Source organism: Sciurus carolinensis, chromosome 10 (assembly GCF_902686445.1).
Source record: "Sciurus carolinensis chromosome 10, mSciCar1.2, whole genome shotgun sequence".
In the NCBI taxonomy this organism is placed as follows: Eukaryota; Metazoa; Chordata; class Mammalia; order Rodentia; family Sciuridae; genus Sciurus; species Sciurus carolinensis.
This window is the reverse complement of record NC_062222.1, coordinates 69,759,511-69,786,166: the sequence shown is the minus strand read 5'-3', so window position 1 is coordinate 69,786,166 and position 26,656 is coordinate 69,759,511. Positions and strand designations below refer to the sequence as shown.

Below are 26,656 nucleotides of genomic sequence, written 5' to 3'. Positions count from 1 at the left end.
CCTGGAAAACTGGATATACATATACAGAAAAATGAAACTAAACACCTGTGTCTCCAATATACAAAATTCGATTCAAAAGAATTAAGGACTTACATGTATGATCAAAAACTGTGAACCTCCCAGAAGAAAACACAGACAGAACACTTTAAGACATTGGTGATAGGTAGATTTTTTTGGATAAATCCCAAAGGCACAAGCAAAAAACAAACAAAACTAAACAATGGGATTATATCTAACTAAGAAGCTTCTGCACAGCAAAGGAAACAATAAACCTAGTTCAAATTTGATCTATTAGAATGGGAGAAAATTTTTGCAAACTATTCAAGAGTTAATATTCAGAATATATAAGGAACTCAGACAACCTAATACCAATAATAATAATAATCCAATAAAAATGGGCAAATGATTTGAATACACATTTCTCTAAAGACATAAAATTGGCTAAAAAGTATATGAGAATGTGCTCAACATTTTTCAGATATTGACTTGAGAAAATCAATGAGCAATCATCTCACCCAGTTGAATTGGCTATTACCAGACAGACAAAATAAATAAATAAATAAATGCAGGCAAGGATATGGAGAAACAGGAACTCTTGTACATCATTGGTGGGAAAGTAAGTTAGTACAGCCATTATGGAAAACAGTATGAAGATACCTCAAAATATTGAAATAGAATTACCATATGATTCAGCAATCCTACTACTACCAACAGAAATAAAATCATTATTTCAAAGAGATACCTGCACACATATGTTTATTGCACCACTATCCACAGCAACCAGGATATGAAATCAAGCACTTTCCAGAGTGTCTGCACCAATTTCCAACTCCACCAGCAATGTAAAAGTGTGCCTTTTTCCCACATCTACACCAATACCTATTATGCTTGTATTCTTGATAATAGCCATTCTAATCAGAGTGAGATGAAATCTTAGGGTGGTTTTGGTTTGCATTTATCTGATCACCAGAGATGTTGAACACTTTTTCATATATTTGTTGATTTCCTGTATATCTTCTTCTGTGAAGTATCTGTCCAGTTCCTTAGCCAATTTATTGATTGGGTTATTTGTACTTTTGGTATAAAGTTTTTTAAGTTCTTTATAAATTTTTGAGATAAGTGCTCTATCTGAAGTGCAGGGGGAAAAGATTTTCTCCCACTCTGTAGGCTCTCTCTTCACATTATTGATTGCTTGCTGAGAAAAAGCTTTTTAGTTTGAATTCATACCATTTATTGATTTTTGCTTTCACTTCTTACACTCTGGCAGTTCTGTTAAGGAATTTTGGTCTTAAGCCAACATGATAAAGACTTGGGCCCACTTTTTCTTCTCTTTCGTGCAGGGTCTCTGATCTAATTCCTAGGTCCTTGATCTTTTTCGATTTCAGTTTTGTGTAGGGTGAGAGATAGAGGTTTAATTTCATTTTGCTGCATATGGATTTCCAGTTTTCCCAACACCATTTGTTGAAGAGGCTGTCTTTTCTCCATTGTATGTTTTTGGCACCTTTGTCTAGTATGAGATGACTGTACTTACCTGGGTTTGTCTCTGTGTCTTCTATTCTGTACCACTGGTCTGCCTGTCTATTTTGATGCCACTACCATGGCATTTTTGTTACAGTTGCTCTGTAGTATAGTTTAAGGTCTCCTACTGTGATGCTTCCTGCATCACTCTTCTTCTCAGAATTGCTTTGGCTATTCTGGGTCTCTTATTCTTCCAGGTGAAGTTCATGATTGCTTTCTTTATTTCTATGAGGAAAGTCGTTGGGATTTTAATTGGAATTGCATTGAATTTGTATAGCACCCTTGGCAGTATGACCATTTTGATGATGTTAATTCTGCCTATCTAAGAACATGGGAGATCTTTCCACGGAACTTCTAAGGTTTTCTTTAATTTCTTTCTTTAGTGTTCTGTAGTTTTCATTGTAGAGGTCTTTCATCTCTTTTGTTAGATTGATTCCCAAGTTTTGGGTTTTTTTGTTTTTTTGTTTTGCTTTGTTTTGTTTTTGAGGCTACTGTGAATGGGTTAGCTTTCTAATCTCTCTTTCAGTAGATTTATCACTGATGTATGGGAACATGTTTGATTTATGGGCATTGATTTTATATCCTGCTACATTGTTGAATTCATTTATTAGTTCTAGAAGTTTTCTGGTAGGAGTTTTTGAATCTTCTAAATATAGAATCATGTCATCAGTAAATAGTGATAGCTTGAGTTCTTCTTTTCCTATTCATATCCCTTTAATTTCTTTCATCTGTCTGATTGCTCTGGCTAGAGTTTCAAGGAGTATGTTGAATAGAAGTGGTGAAAGAGGGCATCCCTCTGGTTTCAGTTTTTAGAGGGAATGTTTTCAGTTTTTCACCATTTAGAATGATGTTGGCCTTGGGCTTAGCATAGATAGCTTTTACAATGTTAAGATATATTCTTACTATCCCTATTTTCTAGTATTTTGAACATGAAGAGGTGCTGTATTTTGTCAGATGCTTTTTCTGTACCTACTGAGATGATCATATGATTTTTGGTTGTTAGTCTATTGATATGATGAATTATGTTTATTTGATTTCCGTATGTTGAACCAACCTTGCATCCCTGAGATGAACCCCACTTGATTGTGGTGCACTATCTTTTTAATATGCTTTTGTATGCAATTTGCCAGAATTTTATTGAGAATTTTTGCATCTATGTTCATCAGGGATATTGGTCTGAAGTTTTTTTTCCTTGATGTGTCTGTGTCTGGTTTGGGTATCAGGGTGATACTAGCCTCATAAAATGAGTCTTGAAGGGTTCCTCCTTTTCTAGTTCTTTGAATACTTGGAGGAGTATTGGTGTTAATTCTTCTTTAAAGGTCTTGTAGAGCTTGACTGAGAATCCATCTGGTTCCAGGCTTTTCTTGGTTGGTAGGCTTTTGATGCCTTCTTCTATTTCATTGCTTGAAATGGATCTGTTTAAATTGTGTATGTCCTCCTGCTTCAGTTTGGGTAGATTATAAGTCTCTAGAAATTTGTTATGTCTTCAAGATTTTCTATTTTATTTGAGTATAAATTTTCAAAATAGTTTCTAATTATCTTCTGTATTTCAGTAGTATCTGTCGTGCTATTTCCTTTTCCATCATGAATTTTAGTAATTTGAATTTGCTCTCTCTCTTTGTTAGTGTAGCTAAGGGTTTATCAATTTTATTTATTTTTTCAAAGAACCAACTTTTTGTTTTGTCAATTTTTCTAATTGTTTTATTTCAATTTCATTGATTTCAGCTCTGACTTTCATTATTTCCTATCTTCTACTGCTTTTGGTGTTGATTTGTACTTCTTTTTCTAGAACTTTGAGATGTAATGTTGGGTCATTTATTTGTTGACCTTTTATTCTTTTAATGAATGAGCTCAATGCAATGAACTTTCCTCTTAGCACTGCCTTCATAGTGTCCCAGAGATTTTGATATGTTGAATCCGAGTTCTTATTTACCTGTAAGTATTTTTTTTTAAATTTCCTCCCTGATTTCTTCTGCCATTCATTCATCATTCAATAGTATGCTATTTGGTCTTCAGGTGTTGGAGTGCCTTTTATTTTTTATTTTATCATTGATTTTTAGTTTCATTCCATTACGATCTGATAGAATGCATGGTAGTATTTCTTTTTTTTTTTTTTTTTTTTTTTGTATTTGCTGAGAGTTGCTTTATGGCATAACACATGGTCTTTTTTAGAGAAGGATCCACATGCTGTTGAAAAGAAAGTGTATTCGCTTGCTGATGGGTGGAATATTCTATATATGTCTATTAAGTTTAAATTATTGATTGTATTGTTTAGTTTTATAGTTTTTTTGCTTAGTTTTTGTTTGGAAGATCTATCCAATAGTGAGAGAGGTGTGTTAAAGTTACCCAATATCATTGTGTTGTGGTCTATTTGGTTCCTGGAATTGAGAAGAATCTATTTGATGTACATGGATGTGCCATTGTTTGGGGCATAAATATTTATAGTAGTTATGTCTTGCTGATTTATGGTTCCCTTAAGCAGTATGTAATGTCCTTCTTTATCCCTTCTAACTTTGGCTTGAAGTCCACTCTATCTGAGATGAGGATGGAAATCCCCACTTTTTTACTGAGTCTGTGTGTATAGTATGTTTCTTTCCCATCCTTTGGCATCCTTTAAAATTCTATCTTTATTTTGGATGTTAGGCATTTTCATCATAATGTGCCTTGGTGTGGATCTGTTGTAATTTTGTGCATTTGGTGTTCTATAAGCCTCTTTTTTTTTTTTTTTTTTTTTTTTTTTTTTGGGTGCTGCGGATCGAACCCAGGGCCTTGTGCTTGCAAGGCAAGCACTCTACTGACTGAGCTATCTCCCCAGCCCCTCTATAAGCCTCTTGTAGTTGAGTTTGCATTTCATCCTTCAGGTTTTGGAATTTTTCTGATATTATTTCATTGAATAGATTGTGTCTCTGTGCCTTCCTCAATCCTAATAATTCTTAAATTTGGTCTGTTCAGGATATCCCATAGTTCTTGGAGGTTCCATTCATGCTTTCTTACCATCTTCTTGTTTGGTCAGTTTTATTTTCAAGACTAAATATTTTGTCCTCATTGTCTGAAAATCTGTCCTCCACGCAATCTAGTCTGTTGGTGATACTTTCCATTGAGTTTTTAATTTGGTTTATTGTTTCCTTCATTTCAAGGACATCTGTTTGGTTTTCTTTCAGAATCTCTATCTCTTTCTTGAAATGATCTTTTACTTCCTTCATTTGCTCTTTTAACTGTTTATTGGAGTGATCATTCATTGCCTGCATTTGCTCTCTTATCTCATCCTTTGTTTCATGGATCATTTTAATTATGTACATTCCAAACTCCCTTTCTGACACTTCGTCTACCATGCTGTCATTGGATTCTATTAATATAGCATTTTGGTTTGTTTGGGACACCACTTTCTTTCTTTTTTTTTTTTTTTTTTTTGGCCGTGCTGGGGATTGAACCCAGGGCCTTGTGCTTGCAAGGCAAACACTCTACCAGCTGAGCTATCTCTCCAGCCCTATTTGGAACACTTTCTTCCCTTGTTTTTTCATGTTGTTCATGTACCATCCCCTCTAGCAGTGTGGATCTGAGGTATTGCAGTTTCCCCCCATAGGCTTATAGTGATGCTGCAGGTTTCCAATATTTCACCTTTAGGTTGGAGATCAATATTAGCAGCATCCAGTACAGACAATATGTGGCCATAAACCATATAGCCTATGAAGTATTGTCATAACAAATGGAGAGGATGAGTTTCTTATCTACAGTATAACCAGTAGGTTTGCAATGAGGTCTACAATTTCTAATGGTGGTCAAAGAGAATAGGGAGGGGTATAGGATGTAACTGTTAATGGGATAAAAAGAGAGTATAGAGAGGTACTAGATCATATGAAGAGTGAAAGCAGAATCAAGATAAGTTGGTTGTTAGCATGAGAAAAGAGAGAAAGAGACTCTGAGGAAATAGGTAAATAAAAGGAAAATGAGAGTGAGAAAAATTAAAAATTGAAAATTAAATAGAAAAGAAAATCTACATATGAGAGTCATATACTATTCAAACCTTCCGGTCTTCAGTAACCTGATGCATGAGAGGTACCTGACAATGAGTTTCAAGTCTCCAGCAGGTGTCTCAGGATGGGAGCTGCTCCTCCTAAAGATGGCAGTTTCTGCTTCAGGGATAATCCACGTTAACTGAACTGCTTCCGACCACATTGGTAGATGGGGAACCACAGTGCAGGCACCAGGTCCACATGGGACGTGGGTGGGCCAGGGGCTGAAGAAAGTCCCCAAAAGTAATTTTTAAATGACTACTCTTTCCAAGCAAATAAGCACTGCCTATGTTTGAAACTTCTTCCTACATCAGGTCTGAGTGATGAGTAAGGGGTAGGCAAATCTCATGATAACACTTACTCCTATATGCAAAGTTGTACAAAAAGAAAATGGTTCTACATTCCACCTTATATTAATCAAACATTGAAGAGATTTACACTGTCTTGGTGCTGCCTTATTAACTGGCAGCAGATGAGTTACAAGCACATCAAGAACCTCAACTTAAGTGCATGACTAAAGCCACGGTGGGGAGGAGCACAGCAAAAAAAAAAACACTCCCAGATAATTCTGCTGATGCACTTGTTGGTTCAGTTATTTTCTTGCCCAGGCCACCCATGCACACCCATAGGCGGTGCCTACAGATCATGAAATGAGTGGAAATGTGTCAGTTGCTCAGTCAATATCAGCAATACAAAAGCCAAACCATAAAATTCACTTTCCCAAGAGAGCTTTCTGTTTGTTTATCTTCTTTAATTGGTGATTTTGGTTTCTTGCTATAGCTAAGACCCACTAGTCACCTACTCAATAGCTATTCTTTTTACTGAATAAGAGAACTTTGATTTTATTCCAAGTAGTGATGTATACAGCTAAATGACTGCATTTATTAACCTCTCCTATAGGTAGGGATGGTAGATGAATGGTAAATGGACCTTTAAAGAAATTTCCTTAAGACAGACAGCTGGAGTATGCCTTTTTGTCCTTCCTGCTTTCTTTTTGGAACAAGCTTGTGACATCTGAGACCCTAGTAATTATCTCAGATCATAAGACAACCTTGGGAAAGGAAACCACATGCTATGAATGGTAAAGAGGCTGAGTCCTTGAGATCACTTCAGAGCTACCGTACCAACTTAAAGTTTCTTTCTTCAATTTTCCTTTATGAAAATAAAGTAAAATAAAAGTCCATCTTACTGAATTCTGATCTGTGTTACTAGTAGTTGAAACTTATAATTGATCTGTCAGCTATCTGAATCACCCAGACTGCCTGACTACTGCTCAATACCTACTTCATTTGGGGATAGAGAAACAAAGCTCTAAGATTAGCTATAATAGTTATGGTGATTTGGCTCACAAAACCAAAAATTAGGTCACATAATAAGAACAATCTGAATCCACTTACAAGAGAAGCAGATTAACTTATTGAAATAAGGACTATGCTAGAACACCCTGATCATATGATTCCATTTGAACTACTAAATTTAAGCACATTATAGTAATCCTGACCTGATTTCCTCCCATTTTATCTGAAAAAAAAAAAAGATGAGTTTGAACACTGAATGATAATACCCTCTTCTAACCAGGAACTTCATTTTAATGCCTGATCTCTGAATTTTACAGAATGTTCTGCATTTCCTGAAATTCACATTCCTCTATAAACTTTGGGTATTTTGTAGTGATTATACCCATGCTTCTTCTTTCCCCAGGAAGAAGCACTATTAGCACCTTTATCCTATAGAACTCAGTTCTATATATTTAATTTTTGTCTTACCTAAGCCCTCTCTATCTGTCTCCCCATAAACAGATAATAATACTAACCTTTCCTCCAAGCTGTGTTGTGATGTGTTATTTAATTAATGTTTACAAAGTATTTAGCAAGCTGCAGATGAAAGATGCTAAAGAAGCATAAAGAAATATCATTAATCTGACTCATCAGTTACCCTTATTAGTTATGCAAAATGAAAGCCCTGTTGTTACTATATAGTTATGGATACATATTAGGTCAAATATAAATCCCAGAACAACTTAGATCTATATGTTGCATCTGCAAATCAAATCCCTGATTTTACTTATTAGAATAATATACTTTTTTCATATAATACATATTTGAAATTCCTTAACATTTAAAAAATATAAATCGATTAGGAGGTTAGAATAATGGTAGAAACATGATACCTTTGAGAAACATGTAAAGTTCTTTACATTTAAATAGGTAGATGAAGGTTTACAGTGATGTGATACTCTGTACAACTTGGAAAAAAGAAATTCTATCTTATTCTTTTGCAATTGAAACAGTAGTGACATGAATTTCATAGGAAACTAAAACAATAAAAGGATGATCTTAAAAGCTTAATTTGGGGGTAGAGGTATAGCTCAATGTTAGAGCATATGTTTAGCATACAGGATACCTTGAGAGTTCAATTCCCAGAATCAAAAATAATTTTAATTTAACTGTCATTTCCTCAGTTTCTATGTGCCCCATGTTAAAGTACATGCTACTTTATACACAGTCAATAACTTCAACTAAATGTACAATTAAATTTATGTGATAAATACATATTAAGATTTTTATATATTTCTGAACCAAGAAATCATTACACTGTATATAAAATAACATTTTATTGTGTGACATAGAACTCCTTTTCAAACTCAAACAACTCTATTTGTTAAGACCCCTCCTTGTGTAACAGATATTACTACATAGAAAAGGCATTATTGAAAAGAATGGCTCATTCTCCTGAAATGACTTGGAGTAAATCCACACTGTCCTTTCATAACTTCCCCCAATATACAGATTCAAAGACACCACACACACAGACAAACACACATGCACACACACCGTATAGTCAAAGAATGTACTCCAAGGCAGTTCTGAAACAGACATACCAATTGGAATCATTTTACTATGACAGAGAAAAAGTGATTACTGTTCTTTATTCAGAAAGTACATAGTTGAAATTTCCTTCCAACTTCCACACAATTTGGTCAGTTTGGGAACCTGCATTCTTCTCAATTTTACATGGAAGTTAAAGGAGATTCGCAAGCATTTTATTATCCCAAAAGTACCAAGTTAATATTTTCATAAGTTGAATGAAAGTAAAGATTGTTATTAAATTTTATTAATCTCTTACTTAAAAAAAAACACATCAGACAGATATAGGTCTGAGGATGTAGATCAGTGAGAGAGCACTTGTTAGCATTCATGAAGTCCTAGATTTAATCACCAGTATCACAAAGAAAAATAAAATTAAAAAAACAGGTAGTATAGTGTATTACAGGACTTCAGGGACTTTTGAAGGTCAATGAATTTGATGCTAGTTTTACCTTTCCAGATATAAAGTCAACCAAATGTTGGAAATAATCTGAACCCATTTTCTTCTACCTCATTGATGATTACTGTTCTCTGTCTCCATTTCTTTTCTTCCTCTAAGTGTGTTGTGATACACAGGTTTACAACATGGATGTCCCCAAAAGAGTCACCATCCACCTTCCATTGCTATATTTCATCTATATTATGTGAATTAAAATGGTAAGAATCCAATACAGTATATGATTAAAAGAAACAGCATACTCCACCTCACTCCCTATATATCTTCAAGAATTCTAAAGATTATATTTTATGCTAGGTCACTTCTTCCTCAGATTTCTTGCTTTTGCTGAATTTTCCAGTGTCATCTCTTCTGCGTTTTCCCTTGACTTTACTCCATATTGATTCAATGTGGGATATATTCCACTTCAGTCGTTTCTCCCAAAACACTAATCTCAATATCTAACCACAATGGAACTGTTGTTCTTATCTTTATTGAAGTTTCAATGACAACAGGGGGTTAAAGTTATGTTATATTACACTACAGCAAGACAAAAGATTTAGAAATGAATTCAGTATTTACGCTAGTCTAAAATACACTAACCCCATATTTTGGAGTTTTGATATATCTTTCAAACAATATGCGTATTTAATACATTATCATATTTTTTCCTGAAAGACTTTTATTAAATTACAAGTATGCCACATTATTCATTGCATCCTAAAATCAAAGAGGGTTGATTTAAAAAAAAAAAAAAAACTATATTCTTTAAAGTCCAAATCATATGTACCACCAAGAACTTTGCCCTGGTCACCTCCTTTGGTAGTCCTAGCTCCTGTCTCAGTTCAACCCCAACATCCCACTCCTTCCCTTCCTATTTTTTCATCTCCAAGTTTCTTCCAGTTCCCAGGCTTCCTCCAGACTCTTTCAAAACTCATAAAAAATTCCTGTTTATTTCTCTTTTACATCACTCCATAGACCACCCACACCCTACTCCAAGACTGCTCTTTCTTCCACTGCAATATGGTCCATCAAGGTGACTGGCTAATCACAAAGTTTTCTTTTTGAGGAATTTTCTTGATAGATTTTGAATGTGCATCTCCTCCCCTCCATTTTTTAAATTAACTTTCCATTATATAGAATTCTCCATCACCTATAGTTAATATTCTTCTCTTTTTACATTCTTTCCCTTGGACTTCTTATCCAGTTTGATAACAAGTGACTCCCACATTACAGTCTTAAATTTTATGTCTTGTATTCTGGACTTATATTTCCATTCTGAAAGACATTTTCATCAAAATTCACCACAAACTCCTGAAACTCAGCATGTAAAAAAAGAAAAAAAGTGACTTTTTGTGAGGCTCTTGTTCTATGTGAGTCATCAGTACAGACTACACATAAATTAGCAAAGGCTCATCACAGGAATAAGAGTGGGATTCAGGTGCCAAGGCCCCTGAGGATGTGACTTCCAGCAGATCACAGGAAATAATCATTTATCAGATGCCTCTGGAATATCAAAAGAGGAACTGCTGCGAGAAAAGTGGAGAATAATAATTTAAAGGTGAGTTTTGAGTTCAATCTAAATGTCTAGGACTTCAAAGTCACAACATACAAAGTTAAAAGCATCATCTTCCCTAAACAAACTCAGTCTGTTCCTTTTCTGATTCTTTTTTTTTATTTAATTATTTATTTTTTTTTATTTTTTACAGACTGCATTTTGATTCATTGTACACAAATGGGGTACATTATTTCATTTTTATGGTTGTGCACGATGTAGATTCATACGATTCATATAATCATACATGTACATAGGGTAATGATGTCTATCTCATTCCACCATTTTTCATATTCCACCTCCTCTCAATTCCCTCTATGTAATCTAAAGTTCTTCCATTCTTCTCTCACCCCCACCCCCCTATCCCCATTATATATCATCATTCATTTATCAGGGAAAACATTTGGCCTTTGGTTTTGGGGATTGGCTTATTTCACTTAGCATGATGTTCTCCAATTCCATCCATTTATTTGCAAATGCCATAACATTATTATTCTTTATGGATGAATAATATTCCATTGTGTATATATACCACAGTTTCTTTATCCATTCATCTGTTGACTTACAAAACTTTACACCAAAAATACAAAGAACCCAATCAATAAATGGGCCAAGGAACTGGACAGACACTTTATAGAAGAAGATATACAGGCAATTAATAAATAAATGAAAAAGTGTTCAACATCTCTAATAATTAGAAAAATGCAAACTAAGAAAACTCCAAGATTTCATCTTACTCCAATTAGAATGACTATTATTAAGAACACAATAATAGATGTTGGCGTGGATATGGGGGAAAAGGCACACTTTTACTTTGCTGGTGGAGTTGCAAATTGGTGTAGCCACTCTGGAAAGCAGTGTGGAGAATTCTCAGAAAATTTGGAATGGACCCAACTTTTGACCCAGTTATCCCACTCTTCAGTTTATACCCAAAGGACTTAAAATCAGCATACTACACTGATGCAGCCACATCAAAGTTTATAGCAGTTCAATTCACAATAGCTAGATTGTGGAACCAACCTAGATGCCCTTCAACTGATGAATGGATAAAGAAACTGTGGTATAGATACACAATGGAATATTAGCCAGTTCTTAATGGAAACACAATTTTCCTAGTCAAACAATTTCAAAAATTTAGCTTTTTCTCTTCTCTCTAATATTCTATGAAATTGTCTGACTCTTCAATTCAGATTCTGAAATGTCGTTTCCATTCCCACCTTTGCTGCCCTACTTCCTGCTTCCATAATCTTCCCAGTTAGAGTTTTATAATGAGCACCTAAAATATCTATCCTCAGATTTTTCTTCATCTAATCTAATTTGTCCCATTTGCTACTTCTAGTAGACAAATTTTTGTAAAGTGTAACACTAATGATATCACTTCCCTATAAAATCTTCAGTCTTTTTACTACCTCCTTAGTAATTGCAAAACCCAGGGGTCAGTTCTCAGGGCTCATCTTATTCAACAACCAGAAGCATTTGACAATTAATCTCTAGCCTGGATCTCTACAATTAGTCTCCTGCTTCAACACTTACCTAATAATCTATTTCACCAACAGCCAGGGTGATGCTTTTAAAACATAAATTAGATTATGTCACTATTCTGATTAAAATCGTCCAATAGCTTTTTCCTATCTCACTTAAGGTAAAATTCAAAGTGCTTACAATGGCCTACAAGTCCCTACATAATTTCACCACCTGCTGCCGGACTTCATCCTCTGCTACAACCCTCCATTTCTTCAACCCTGCTCTAGCACACTGATCTTCCTGCTGTTGCCCAGGACAATGAACATGCTCCCACTTCTTGGGCTTTGCAGTAGTAGTTTGCTTGACCAAGAACTCTTCTCCCTGCAAACTGCAGGACTCTCTCAGACTTGTTAAAATATCTACCTTGAGTATCACTGTACTAGAAAGTTGCCTCTCTGTCTTTTTAAGCAACATTCTCCCCAGCCTATATAGACAATCCCTATGACACCATTTGAAATAGCTTAGTTATTCATGTTTTTCATCTGTCTCTTTTCCTGGCATATAATGCTCCCTAACAGCAGGGTCTCTGTTTCTTTTACAGTTGTTTTCCCAGAACCTAAAAGAGCAATGTGTACATTTCACTTAGTAGATGTTCAATGAATATTTGTTGAATGAATTGGTGAGTTTCACAAAATGAACCTCTCTACAGAAATTATATGCTAGCCCTGGGGAACTCTACCTGTGTGCCAAAGATCTGGGGAGGCATTGAAAGGTTGTAAACGGATTTGTGAATTGTCATTCTTCCAGTTAGTGTCTATAAACTAAATAAACTTCTACTGTATACACTATTTATTAGTTTTTAGTAAATTTCATCATCACGTATTTTCTCAAGGGATAGTAAGAGTACAGTCACAATTAGGTAGGGACCTACCAATTCTTTTCTTATTAAAAGAACTCTCATATTCAAAAACATTAGGAATTGCACTGCCTTAACCAAGTAAAACACTGTCTTTTCAGCAAGTTGTCCATAAATTTACATCTCTACCTTTGCTCACATTTTTATCTTAACTAACAAAACCCTTTCTTCCTCCTCCCCTTTCCACCCCACCCACCAATTGCTTTGCCTTTCCAAATCCAAAATCATTATCATCTACACCTGAGTGAGCACGTCTCAGAGTGAGAGCTGGCGAAACAAGATGAGTGCCTGGGGTGAGGGATGGGAAGGAAGGAAGTGCCAGAGAAGGAAAAGAGGTGCTGAAAGACTCAGCAGGTAGAACTCCCAATCCAACTTCACCTGCCTCCTAGTTCACCTAGACCCTCTTTGGGTTTAGAGGGGTGTTATATGTACCCCAAACCAGCAAAACTCATCGGTCTGTATCCCCGACAAAGACCACATGCAACTCTTAACCTGCACTGTTTTTCCATTCTAGCCAAAAGGTTCTGACTACTGCTCTCCTCCAAATAGTACTTATTGCATCTTCATTTTAATTCAAACTTTACTACTCTGGGAGTTTTTTCTAGCTAACCAAAACTACATTTGTTTTCCTTCCATGGCCATCAGCATTTTCACATATTTTTTGATAATTTTTATTTTATTTTGTGGTACTAGGGAATCAAACCCAAGGCTTTGCACATGCTAGACCAACACTCTGACAACCTGATAATTTGTTTTTAAAGTTTCCTTTTCTCATTCATTCTGCTAAATGTGAATTCCTTGCCTAAGATGTAAGAGTCTTGGGCATTTCTTTTCATTTATAGGTGTCTTCCCATTATATCATAATGCCTAGTACTATACTAGAAAAGAAATACCAGAAAACATTCTATGAACTCTGGAGTAGCATGTTACTTAATTGACCTATCCAAATTGTACTGGTTTTCAAATTTCTTTAAATTTGAAATAGTCATGAAATAGTCTATTCATTGTGTAAGTATCTATTAATTAATTCCCAATTCATTCCCCTGTCCTTTCTCAAGCATATACTATATCTAAAATTCAATTCAGTGAGCCCTCATTGAACTCCTCCTTAATGTACGACATGAGCTAGACAAGATGGAGACATGATCCTTGCCTTCAAGAAATTTATAATCTTTCCTTCACCTCTTCACCCACCCCCCAAAAAAAAAATCAGGGCAGGGGTGTACGGCAATGATAGAACTATTGTCTAGCAATCACAAGGTCTTGAGTTCCATCCCCAACACCACAAAGGGGAAAAAAATAAAAATAAAAGAACTTACAAAGACCTGATATATATTAGGCACTCACAAAGTACTCTGTGCAGCACAAAAAAAATGACACATGCCCACCAATAAACAAGACAAAGTAATAAATTCTGTAAGAGAGGCATTCGATTATATGAGAATCAGGAAAAAGAGAAATTAATTCTGACCTGGAACATAATGTCAAGGAATTCTATATTGAGGACCTGTCCTTTGAACAGGACCACTAAAAATAGGGGAAATTTCATGAGAAAATGAGTGAAGGATATTCTAGAAGGGTACTTGTTTCTCAATACAATGGTCACAAATGTGTGTTCTGAAGGCCAAAATGCCTTGGTTCAAGTTAATAGTTTTGTCATTCACTTGTTGAGCATCCCTAAGTACCTTTTTAAATTTAAACTTTGGTACCTTCTTATGAGGGAAGAATGAAGATAACATAAATATGAAGATAACATAAAAATGAAGATAACACAATTACACATTTCATAATAGACTCTTGGCACAAACTCTTAGTTGCCTGCCTGACACAGAGTAAGGGCTCACTAAGACACCATTTAATTTGGGTTTCCCCAGAAGCATATGGTGAGGCGAAGGTCCGAGTGAAACAGGTCCAAGGATGACCACAGGAACCACTGGAAGGAAAGTGAGGAAGGGAGTCAGGGAAGGTAAATCAGCACACAAAGGGTATATTATTAAGCAAATTACCATTGTAAAAACTGGGGCTTAATCCAGCTGGAAACCAGGGGAACCAGTGTCCACCCAAATGGCAAGGAAACATGGGAATTAACACCAATCAAAACAATCAAGGCTTGAACTGCTCCCAGGGTAAGGGATGGAAATCAATCTTCAGTATGACAGGAGAAGCTCTCCAGCAAAGACACATGGCTTACAATAAAAGTATTCCTGTTTGGGGCTTGCGATGTAGTTCAGTGATAGAGCCCTTGCCTAGCATGCATGAGGCCCTGGGCTCCATCTCCAGCACCAATAAATAAATAAGAGCAGTAAGGCTTAAGGGATATGAGTAAGGCTCTGAACACACTGCTGCAATATGCATAAAAATGTGGGGTTATTTATACAAGGGGAATATAAGGAATAACTGATAAATTAGATAAAATTAAAACTTACAAGGAACAAAATCCAGGAAAAAAAATTTATGTATATATAACAAATATTATCCTGATCATAAAAGAATTGCTACAGACCAAACATAAATAAAACTGCCCAACATAAAATATATAAACATGTAAATAATAAGAATCAAGTCCCAAAACAATAGATGAAATGGTCAACGAACATGAAAGAATGTACAAAACAGGAGTAAAAGTAGAAACAAAAACAAAAAAATAAATAAAATATCAGTCCTTAACCATTAGATTGACTCCCAAAATTAAGTTCAATATATCAAGTGTTAGTAGATGTGTGGAGAAATAAGTGTGGAGAGAATGCCCTTTCAGTGCAACTGCCCCTTCAGAGGGTAATAGTATCTGTCAACCAAAAATATACAGACTCTATGTCCAGCAGTTCCACTTCACTGAAGTTCTTATGTTCACAGGAACATTCATTCAGCATTGTTTGTAATTAGGCAAACAAGCTAAAAAGGAGATAGTTTCAATATTTTGGAATACTATCTCACTTAAAAAGAACAACCTATCCATGCGCACACCTGTAATCCCAGTCACTCAGGAGGCTGAGGCAGGAGGATCTCGAGTTCAAATCAGCTTCAGCAGCTCAGAGAGGCCCTCAGCAACTCAGCAAGACCCTGTCCCAAAATAAAATACAAGAAAGGGCTGGGGTGTGGTTCAGGGGTCAAGTACCCCTGAGTTCAATCCCTGGTACCAAAAAAAAAGAGAAATTTAAGAAGAGAATGATCTAGATAGATATGTAATAAAGTGGGTAAATTCCCAAGATGTATTGCTAAGTGTAAAAAGAAATTCCATACAGTATTATGCTATTGGTGTAAAACATACACATAATTCACCCCTATTCAAGTTTATAAGAAGTACCAATCTGTATGTATGTTCACATATAACAGATTAAATAATATCCAGAAGCATCCACAAACCCACAATTACAGTTACTGCTGAGTGGAAGAGGGGATGGATTGACTGAGGTGCTAGTTAAAGGAAAGTTTAGCCATTTCCTTGCTACGTTTCAATTTGGGGAGAGGAGTATTGGTCATGTATTATTTGTATAGTTTATACTAAATGTAAAATAATCACTTGTTTTTTGATGACATGAGAGTTAAAGAGTTGCTCTTAAGAGCAGGCTGATGGGTCTGTCTTTCAGGTAGGTTAACAAATACTTGTTAAAATGGATGAATGAATTGTTATTTTTAAAAAAAGGGATTGGAACCAGATTTTGAAGGGCTTTAATTTTCAAGTTCAAAAGTTTTGTAGCTTATTTGGCAAGACAAGACAGTTAAATGAAATGATACATTTAACACAGTTTCTGTAGATAAATTTAGTCATGATAAATACTTCTTTCCAGTTTTATCCTGCTCGATGACCAGAAGATGGAGCTCCGAACATTTAAACTTTGCTCCCACCCACTTCTGTCTTGTAGTCTTGGTAGAAGTTGTTGTTTTATTTCTTCAGTTATGGTTCTTTAACTTCCCCATCTAAACCCTTCGTTTGATTCTCAGATTATCAAAATCTAATTGCTAAGTGCAGAACAGTGGAGTGACCTACAGGAGAAGCCACACCTAGAGTCTAATTTTGCTACTTCCTGTTTCATGCATTGGTTGATAACTGATTTTTACCTAACTTTTCCCACTTTGTTCCCTCCCACAATGGAAAAGACCACTGTAAGAGGAGGAGGGGAAAAAAGCTAATTTTTTACTTCTATTCTTTTATGTCTTTTGAGTTCTGAGACATGTGTACATAGAATCATAAATTTAAATCTTCTAAGAAAAAAATGTAAACCTATTAAGGAATCTCAACTCATTATGGACATGTAAATGGTTTTATTTTTCCAATAAGTGCTCCCATACAGGCAGTATTTTCCTGCTGACATCCCATAAGTCCTCCTGGGAGAGAAAATTCCAACGACTACACATGGACTTTATCACTAGGCCTAGGCAGAAACATGGATCCTGGGAAGAGAATGTGACAGAGCTGGGAATATATATTTTGGACTGTTCTCCCCTCGTGAGTTTCCTACCAACAAAATTCTTCCTCAAAACTCTGAAGACTCATTGGAAATGATGGTTTTTCTAAATTTCCATAACATATGCTCTATTAACTTAATGTTAATAATATTGATATGGTCATATCTCAAGTCATTTGTTCAACACTGATTCATCTATTCGTTCCTTTTTTTCCTCACTAAATATTTACTGAGGGCTACCAAAACGTTGCAGGAGGGTTATAGATTGGTGGAATACACACATAGACACACCCAAACACACACACACTTGTACTGTGGTTAATCAATATAGTTATCCAAGAATACATAACCTAAGAGAACCTGGGGGGACTCAAGAAGCAGCAGCATAGGAAAAGATTTTTCCCTTGCCCTTCATTTCCTACACAGAGGACAAAGCTATCAGTGAAAATTAAGGGAGAAATCTTGCTTCATTTCCCTCATGTGTTTTAGTTTGTGTTTTGTTTTGTTTTTAGGTGTTTGCTGACTTTTTAAAATTAAACTTATTTTTCAAATGATACACAAGACATTAAAAACTATACAGGTTAATGTGTTGTTCAGATACATGTATACATTGTGTAATGTTCAGATCAGGCTAAACATATGTATCCCTTCAAACATTTGTCAGGGATGGAATTGTAGAGCACTTGGTTAACATGTATAAGGTCCTGGGTTCCAGGACCAAAACCAAAAAAAAAAAAAAAAATTGTCATTTCTTTACAATGAAAACTTTCTTTAATTTTTTGAAATGTAGGGTGCATTATCACTATCTACAATCACCTTACTGTGAATAGTAAATAGAAATTCCTGTTCCTATCTCACTATAACCTAGCACTCACACTCAGGCTTACATCACCTAGCAATAAATATATACCATGTTTAAGGGCACATTTATATACATTTGACACTTTTGTTTCTTGATCCAAATTCAGCATCAAGAGATAATACGTTTTCACCCTGGATCAACTTATCAGGTATTCCAGCAAAATTTTTCTACCTCCTGCTTCCCAGACCCTTCTTAAAAGATTCATATGTCTATATTTAGTAAACTTCTCCCAGACTTTAAACATGTATATCTAAATATACTAGGTATTTCAACTGGTAAATTCAAAAAGGTTTAAACTGAATTTCTTTTACTTCTATTCTTTTTCTGCCCTACACAAACCTAGTTTTCTTTCAGTTTCCAGAATAAAGATCATTTTCCTGCAATCATGTACTCAGTAATGTAAATTTAAAACCTTTAGCAATCACTTTTGATTTCACTTCTACTTCACCTCCTACATCAAGTCTGCAAGTCCTGCCCAATCTACCTCCACTAGGTGACTCGAGTTCAGTCCTGGAACCTGCATATGTCAGAAACTCTTCTCTCCCGCAATAATTTCATTAGTTTCTTAGTTATTTCCACTCTCCTTCTCAAGTCTCCTATACTGCCTACATTAACACCATACTATTTTTGCCAGATAAAAACAAGGTATCCTGAATTTTTTTTTGGGGGGGGGTCCTGGGGATCGAACCCAGGGCCTTGTGCTTACAAGGCAAGCACTCTACCGACTGAGCTATCTCCCCAGCCCCCTGAATTTTTGTTGATAAATAAGCAGTCCTTCATCATTCTCAGCTTTCTAAACACATTTCTAGTCATATAATGCTTCAGTATAAACTCTCTCACTTTCCTATTACTGAATATGTTTTTGTAAGGTGGTGTTATTTTAGTTTTCTAGTCATTACTGAATTAATCCTAAAATCCTTAGCCTAGTCACTCAACAAAAATATCTTCTTTTATCTGCCTTATATACAACACTCTGATGTTTTGTGGAATGCAAAAATAAATATATAAATAAATAAATCATTCATTTATTTATAGCCTGTGTCCTTCAGAGCTTGCAAGTCAAAGAATGGTCACTGGCAAGCCAGGCACAGTGTAATCCTACTAACTTGGGAGGCTGAGGCAGGAGGATCATGAGTTCAAATCCAGTCTCAGCAATTTATGGAGGCCCTAAGCAACTCAGCAGACCCTGTCTTTAATAAAATATAAAAAAAGGGCTAGAGATGTGCCTCGGTGGTTAAGCAACCCTGGGTTCAATCCCTGGTACCAAAAAAACAAACAAAAAAGAATGGTCACCAACATAAAGAAATAAGCAAAACAGAGTGGTAAAATCCAGTTTAGGGTTGAGATGAGAGTGAAAAAGTTCCCAGGTGTATAAACATATTACCTGGATTTTAATTTGGACTGAGGCCAGTGGAAACGTTTTTTAACTCACCCACGCCCTCATCCTAAAAAACAGTCACTAAAACAAATCAACTTCTCAGCCTCCACCCTTGGCTGTAAGTTTTAGAGCTGAGGAAAGTCAGTATAGATCTTGCACGACTTTCACAGAATCCTAAATAACTAGAGCCAGAAAAGGGTTCCAAGACTCCTCGGTGTTCTTTCTGAAGTAAACACATCTCTGAATAGTTTTCCAAAACCTTCAACAAATAAACCAAGTTTATTCAAATGAGCAAAATACAAGGAAGAAGTAAAGCATAAGACATAATATAGGAATAGTCATTTCTAATCTCAAAATTAAAAAGCAAAAATCTGAGGATTTCCTGAATATCTGCTTCTGGGGAATTTCAAACAATGTGATTCATAGGGTCACAGAAAATAATGAAGATGAGATGATGCAGTCTGGCAACAGCTTTCAAACAGTAACCTTAGTACATGGAAATGTATCTAACCTATGTATTTCTTGTACATGTTCATCAATGCTATAGAATTGATAAAGAATTATATGACCATATAAAAATTTTAATATAAAGCAATTCTGTGCTACTTCTAGAAAGAAACATTAAAAACTTCATGGTTAAGGGAGAGAAGAAGGAAATAAAATGTTTACTTTTACCCTTTGACATGTCTTTTGAATTCTGTAATGTGCACACATAATTATTTTAAAATCTGTAATCAAAATTTTTAATTCTTGTTGGGAATGTATCTCAGAGATAGAGTGCTTGTCTAGGAGGTTAGGTTCTATCCCTGCCACTGCAGGAGAGAAAAAGAGGAAGGAAGGAAGGGGAAAGAAGGAAGGAGGAAGGGGAAGAAAGGAAGGGAATGTTTATTAAAGAATCTCAACTCACTATGGACACATAATGGTTTTCTGTCAAGTGTCCCTAGCACCACTATTTTCCTGCTGAATAGCAAGTCCCCAAATACATCTTGTCTACGTTCATGCTTTTCAACCAAATATAGGTATTAGGACAATGTCACTCAAGTATTTCAGATTCATTCCTATTTTAACACTTCTATTTTATAGTTAATCAAAACTCTACTCATCCCATGACCCAGAAGAGCTTAGGCCTTCAGTTTTAGATCAAAAGCCCCAGGGAGTTTGGCAGGGTTAAGGAACAGGGCTAGGGGAGGAGTTCTAGCTCTTGATCACCTCTACCCCTCCTTCTGTGTGCAGGCTTATCTAGGATCAAGACAAGGAGGAAGGAGAAAGAAACATGACATCTCCACATATGACTGAGCAGGGCTGTGGCCCTCTGCACAGCTGACTGGTAAGCATGAGTCTGGCCTATGGCCTGTGGGCTCAGTGAAGACCAGTCATGGCTCCACCATTCCATTTTGATGAGAGATTTAGTTACCTCCTTTGGCAGATGCTGACCTGATGGCATTCCCATGTGTGAGCACCTCTTTGCCCCTCAAACTGCACCAATCTTGGGATAATTGTGACTTCCAGTCTCATTTATTATGAGAGCCACATCTCAAGTCTGCAGTCATGTGAGAACGCCATCACTGGCTTTGAAGGAGGCCCCTCTCTGCCTAGACTGGCTCCACTCGCATCTTCGCAGTATTCTCTTTTTCCACATCGAAGTAGCTCACAGAGCATGTCAACAACTATGCTCCTTCAGAAGATCATAAACCCAGGGAACATGATGTCTGTGCAACTATGCTCCTTCAGAAGATCATAAACCCAGGGAACATGATGTCTGTTTATTTTTTTTTTCAAGTGATTTTCTTGAGCTCCCTTCACCCACATTCTTAACTTGAAAGAAAAATAGAGTCTACAACCCACTCCCCAAGAGGTTGGCTTCCTTCCTCCCACCACCCCTCACTGTGGGGACAGTGTCTGTGTTTGTCGAGTTCCCTAACTGGGGACCTCTCAGCAAGCCCTGCAGGAGGGTGGCTCACCCAGACTCCCCTGTAGGTTTAGAATATAGAACATACTATGGCTCTTATTCTGAGTTTGGGCATGGGCAAGTAATTACATGACAAAAAGAAAGTTTCTATTTGACATTCTATAATGCTTGTCTGTGTGCTTGGTTCCCATCATCCATGCATGATTCAGGCACCCCACAATTTCAGTTTTAAATAAGAATGTTTTTGGAAATTATGGTTCTCAAACCAAACTGCACATTGAACTAGAGGATTTTTTTTATTAAAATAAAGAGTTCCTAGCTCCAAACTAGATTCACTCAATTAGAATTTCCAAGATAAAAACAAGGAAATCTGTAAATGATCAAATAAAGCAGCTTGAATGTAGGGATTATAACTCAGTGAGACCATGGGTTCAGTCCCACATACAGGGAAAAACAAATAAATGAATGAATAAATATAAGCAATACCAGGTATGGCGGCACTCCCCTGTAATTTCAGCTACTCTGGAGGATAAGGCAGGAGAAGGCAAGTTCAAGGCCAGACTGGGCAACTTAGCAAGACCCTGTCATAAAAAGTAAAAAAAAGGCTTGGAATGTAGCTCAGTGGTAGAGTGCCCCTGGGTTTCATCCCCAGTATGATATAAATAAATAGTGACAGCTTGGCATTTAGGAAACTCTGGGTGAAAATTCAATTTAAAAAAAGGAGTGATTTGGATGAAAGATCAGAAAATTACTTGGGTTAATACATAAGCCCAGTGAACAGAAACAGAAGCCATATCTAGCTTATTCGTTTGTGTAGCTCCAATACTTAGACCAGTACCTATCATAAAGTAGATGTTCAATAAATTAATTATCACAGTGAATACAAGGTGGCTACTTGGGAGTTGAAGCTGGAAGATCACAAGTTCAAGTCTAGCCTGGTCAATTTAGCAAGACCCAGTCTCAGAGCAAAAATTAAAAGAGGGGAGATATACCTCAGTAGTAGAGCACCAGAATGTGTGGGGTCTGGGTTCGATCCTCAGAACCACAAAAAGATAAATACTTATTGCATGAATGAATGGGTAAGTGGAACATTTCCATTCTGTGAGTCAATCAACTACCCATCTCACCAACAGTGGGAAAACAATATTCTGTCTCAGTCTTTTGGGCTATTATAACAAAATATCATAGATTGGAAGGTTTATAAATAATAGAAACTTATTTTTACAGTTTTGGAGGCTGAGAAGGCCAAGTTCAAGGCACTGGTAGATCTGGTGTCTGGTAAGGGCCCATGATAAAAAGGAGAAAAACAGTTTTCTGGAGGCTCTTTTAGGAGGGTACTAGCACTACACATTAGGGCTCTGCCCTAATGACCTAATTACCTCCAAAGGCTCTACCTCCCAGTACCATCATACTGATGATTAAGTTTCAACATCTGAATTTGGAGGAGATACTTTCAGACCATAGCATCCACCAAAAATAGATGTACTTTTTCTGTAGTCATTTTAATGTAAATAGTTTTTTTCTGAACTTAGATAAAACTAAATAAGTGAAATAAGAATGCAACTTAGAGAGGCTCACTTGTCACACGAGTAGGACTTCTAAGGCCCATCTCTCCACCATGATGAGATTTTGACCATGCAGGATCTGGAACTGACCAAAAGAAAAGAAATTGTAATAAAGCTGGGGAACTGATGAACATCATGATTCCCAAGCTATGGATCACTTGGCATCGTTCTTTTCCATCATAAAAATAGACCTACCAATGTAGCCAGACCATTTTGATTGAAGAATGCTGGAGATGTAATAAGAAATTCTGTCTCACAGGCTACCTTTTCTCCAGATTCCATTCTGTTTATCAAACCATAAGGTTAACCAGTCTTTGTCCAAACAGGCCACAGAGTAGTTGATTGTATTTGAACCTATTGCATTATGACGAAGACCCACCCTCACTCTGAGAATTCATTTACACCCTTGATTAGAGTATATGATATGTAATCAGATGAATTAACAAGAATAACTAACAGGTACTTTTTGAAGTGATAGTGGGTATTGTTATGGATTATTTTGCTATTGGAGTTGATATTGTTTTTATTGCTTTTAGAGTCACCAAGGAGAAGTTATCTCTTTTCCCAGTCACATTTAGTAAAGAGGAAATGCTTGTTTTTTAAAGGGTGATCCTCTGACTTTCTCATCAGGAGGGAAGTAATTAAATAGCATTTATGTTTGAGATAGATTGGAGGAGATTAAACTTAATCCCCCAACTGAGGTGGTGTGGAAGAGAGACAGTGGAAGTTGCCACCAGAGAGGAAACATTTCCAACACAGAAAAGGGACAGGATTTGGAATTATCACAAATGGCAAGTTGGGGTTTCTCCCGACTCAAAGCTTCCAGGACAAGAGGAGGGTGGAGTGGCATGAGAAGGCCAGCCACCAGGTCAGAAAGTTCCAGCAAAAGACCCCACGGACCAATGGGAGAGTGAGAGGAGCCACTTGTCTTCCAAATAGACCATCAGCTTAGATGGGAACTGCTCCTGGGCAGTCACCGGAGGTAAAACCCAAGGGGGAAGGGATAAGGAGCCCTCAGTGACACATTTGGTATTTCAATGCCAGCCCCCTCATGAGTGAGAGCTCAGAGTTGGATTTCATATGATTTGAAAAAAAATGAAGCATTATGATTTTTATTGAGCCAAAGCATTGCATTCAAATCTGTATCCCTCAAAGACTGCCCAAACTCTTTAGACCCAGATTTACAGGCAATCTCTTATGGTTTACTTGCACAGGTGGCTGATCTACTGCTTGGGGGTGAATTTTATAGGCTTAACTCTCAAAGAGTAATCTTATTTCTGTACAGCTAGAAAACACTTCATTGTGCTTCTGTGACAAATATATTATTTCCTAGTGTTCACAGACTGTACTACATTTGTAGAAACTCACAGAGCCCCCAGCTAATCAAACAATCCCAATAAGAAAATGAAAACAGCTAGATTAATTTTACTTTCTAACAAATAAAGAGAATTTTCTGACTCATGTTGACTGCATTTTCTAGAGAAGAATCTGCTTCTGTGATTTCAGAAAGAAAGAAATGATATTTTTTGGGTGTATATTAGGTAATTTTGGGGGGGATTCCACAGAAGAAAATATGCAGGAGGAATAACTGATGGTTCATTCCTTAGCCTTTTGCTTTCTTTCTTCTTAACTTCTGTTTCCAGCTGCCACTGAACGATTATTGGTACATAAAGACTGTGATCTGTTTTCAGATTTTTCCTCAAATCCTTCCCTTCTTGTTAAGACCCAGTGGAGAAATACTTTCATTTACCTCACTGCTTCATTATTGAAATACCATCCCTTATGATTAGTCTGCCTCTACTTTCCCTATATGTTCTATTGGGATCAGCCTTTCTAAGTTATAACTTTGACCATTTTACCCCATAAGCCCTCAAAACTTCATAATCTAAAACCACTCAATTCAAGGATTGTTTAATGAGGGACTAAGAAATTCAAAACATTGTGCTTAATGATAAGGGACACTAACTTGAATAAAACAGTCTGTCTTCAGACAGTTTGCATTCTCCTAGAAGATAGAGATGTTTCCCACCGTACTCTAAGGCAAAGAATGCTAATTGTTCTAATTAAGGTCAAGATTAAGTCTAAGGGAGTTGAGAAAAAGGAAAAAAATAAAGCTCATTCATTTTCTATTGGTGTCCATTATTTACAAAATAATATGAATCAATTACTTCTCGACAGCCGTACTTTATAAACTGGCTCCATCAACCTGCTCCTATCTCCTTCTGCGTTCCATACAAACTCCCTTACAGAGGAAACTTTTTTAGCTACAAAAGTACCAGGCAGTTTGTAATCTCCCTATTTCTCCTAGTGCCAACTCCTCTAAGTAAATCATTATGACTCTTCTCTGCCTGTCTAAATGCTACCCAACTATAAATCACCTTTTCCTTGAAAACTGTCCTGGATCAGCCAGTCTTTAGGCACCTGAGGTCAGTGGTCTCTCCCTCCTTAGCATCAGAGTAACTCACTGGAGTCTTCCCCTCTACTTTTCTGAATGTAAAATGACCTTCATATGTGATATTACTGTGCAGCTAACAGGACTACCAGACCTTACCATTTGCCGTTTCTGCTGCAGTTCAGCATCCTAGCCTGCACCCTTGACTTCGGCCTTGTGGCTTGGTCCTTGTTGCCTGCATCCCTAGTGCTGTGCCACTTCCTTGATCTCCAACTCTGCCTCTGGTAGCTACAAGGCTGGGGCCTCTGTTTTGGAGACTTCAGTATCCTACCTGTACTATTGTCTCTGTACACACTTCCTGCCATTGTGTGTTTTGTGAGTCCTGCTATGAAACTGCCTGAAGGGAAAAACAAAAACTTTACATCATTTGACTGTGACTACTGTAGGAATATAAGTAGAACACCACAACATGGATGAAACTTGAAGATATAATGTTAAGTGAAATGTCATTCGTAAAAGATAGGCCAACAAGGTCAACCCGCTGCACACTGCTGCTGACCCACCACCAGTACCGCTGCCACTGCCATTCAGAAGCCTGCTGCCAGAAGACTACAGGTTTGATTCCTCCTGGCTGTATATATCTTGAGACAATGACTAGGGCCTGGAGGGCTGGGGTGCCAGCAGGTTTGCTGCCACCACAGTCTCAGGAAGCAGCCGCCTCTGTCTGGGGATACCAGACAGGTCCTGCAGGTCCAGAGTCTGGATGCTTGTGGGTTTGTCTGCACCTGAGGCCTCCCTACTGGGAGTGCTGGTGGCCGCCATCTTGCTGCTGCTTCTCAGGATTGCTCCTCTGTGTGAGCCCATCCTTGGTGGTATCTCTACAAATTAGAGTGGCAGTGAGATCTTGGGACTGCAATGTGGCCAGTCCTGGGATATCTGAAGCCCAGATCCATGGGATAGTGACTAGGTTTGCAAGGACTAGTCTGGGCCTAGTAATCCCACGAGAAGTCAGAGAAGGGCTGAGAAACTTTTGAATGCCGACAGAGACAGTTGTTCAATTTTCCATCAAAATTTATTTTATTTTATTTTTTTCTTCTCTAACAGCTCTACCATATTTGGAACAACATATTTTTCAAGCATCAGTTTGTTGAGGACAGTGATATACAAATGGTGTTTTGCAGTTTTGTGGTGTATTCTTATATTTTTAATTCTTTTTTCTTTGTATATATTCTTCCTCTCACTTGTCTATTTTCCTGGATTCTCTTTCTATCTTTTCTCCAGCCAATAGCCAATGTGTCAATTCCTCTTCCACTCTTCCTGTGGACTTTTACTTCTAGATTCTCTCCTCCTCTCTCATGCACATCACGTCCTACAT

At 36.8% G+C, this 26,656-nt stretch overlaps 1 protein-coding gene across 2 annotated transcripts in view; it reads right to left on the bottom strand.

The window, feature by feature from the left end:
- The window catches only part of Mapk10 (mitogen-activated protein kinase 10), a 607,392-nt gene that overhangs the window by 516,836 nt on the left and 63,900 nt on the right, over positions 1 to 26,656 (bottom strand). For both annotated transcript variants that reach the window (XM_047565880.1, XM_047565878.1), the window contains one exon: positions 22,903 to 22,974. The gene's annotated coding sequence lies outside the window, so the exon portion shown is untranslated. The remainder of the gene's footprint in view (positions 1 to 22,902; positions 22,975 to 26,656) is intronic.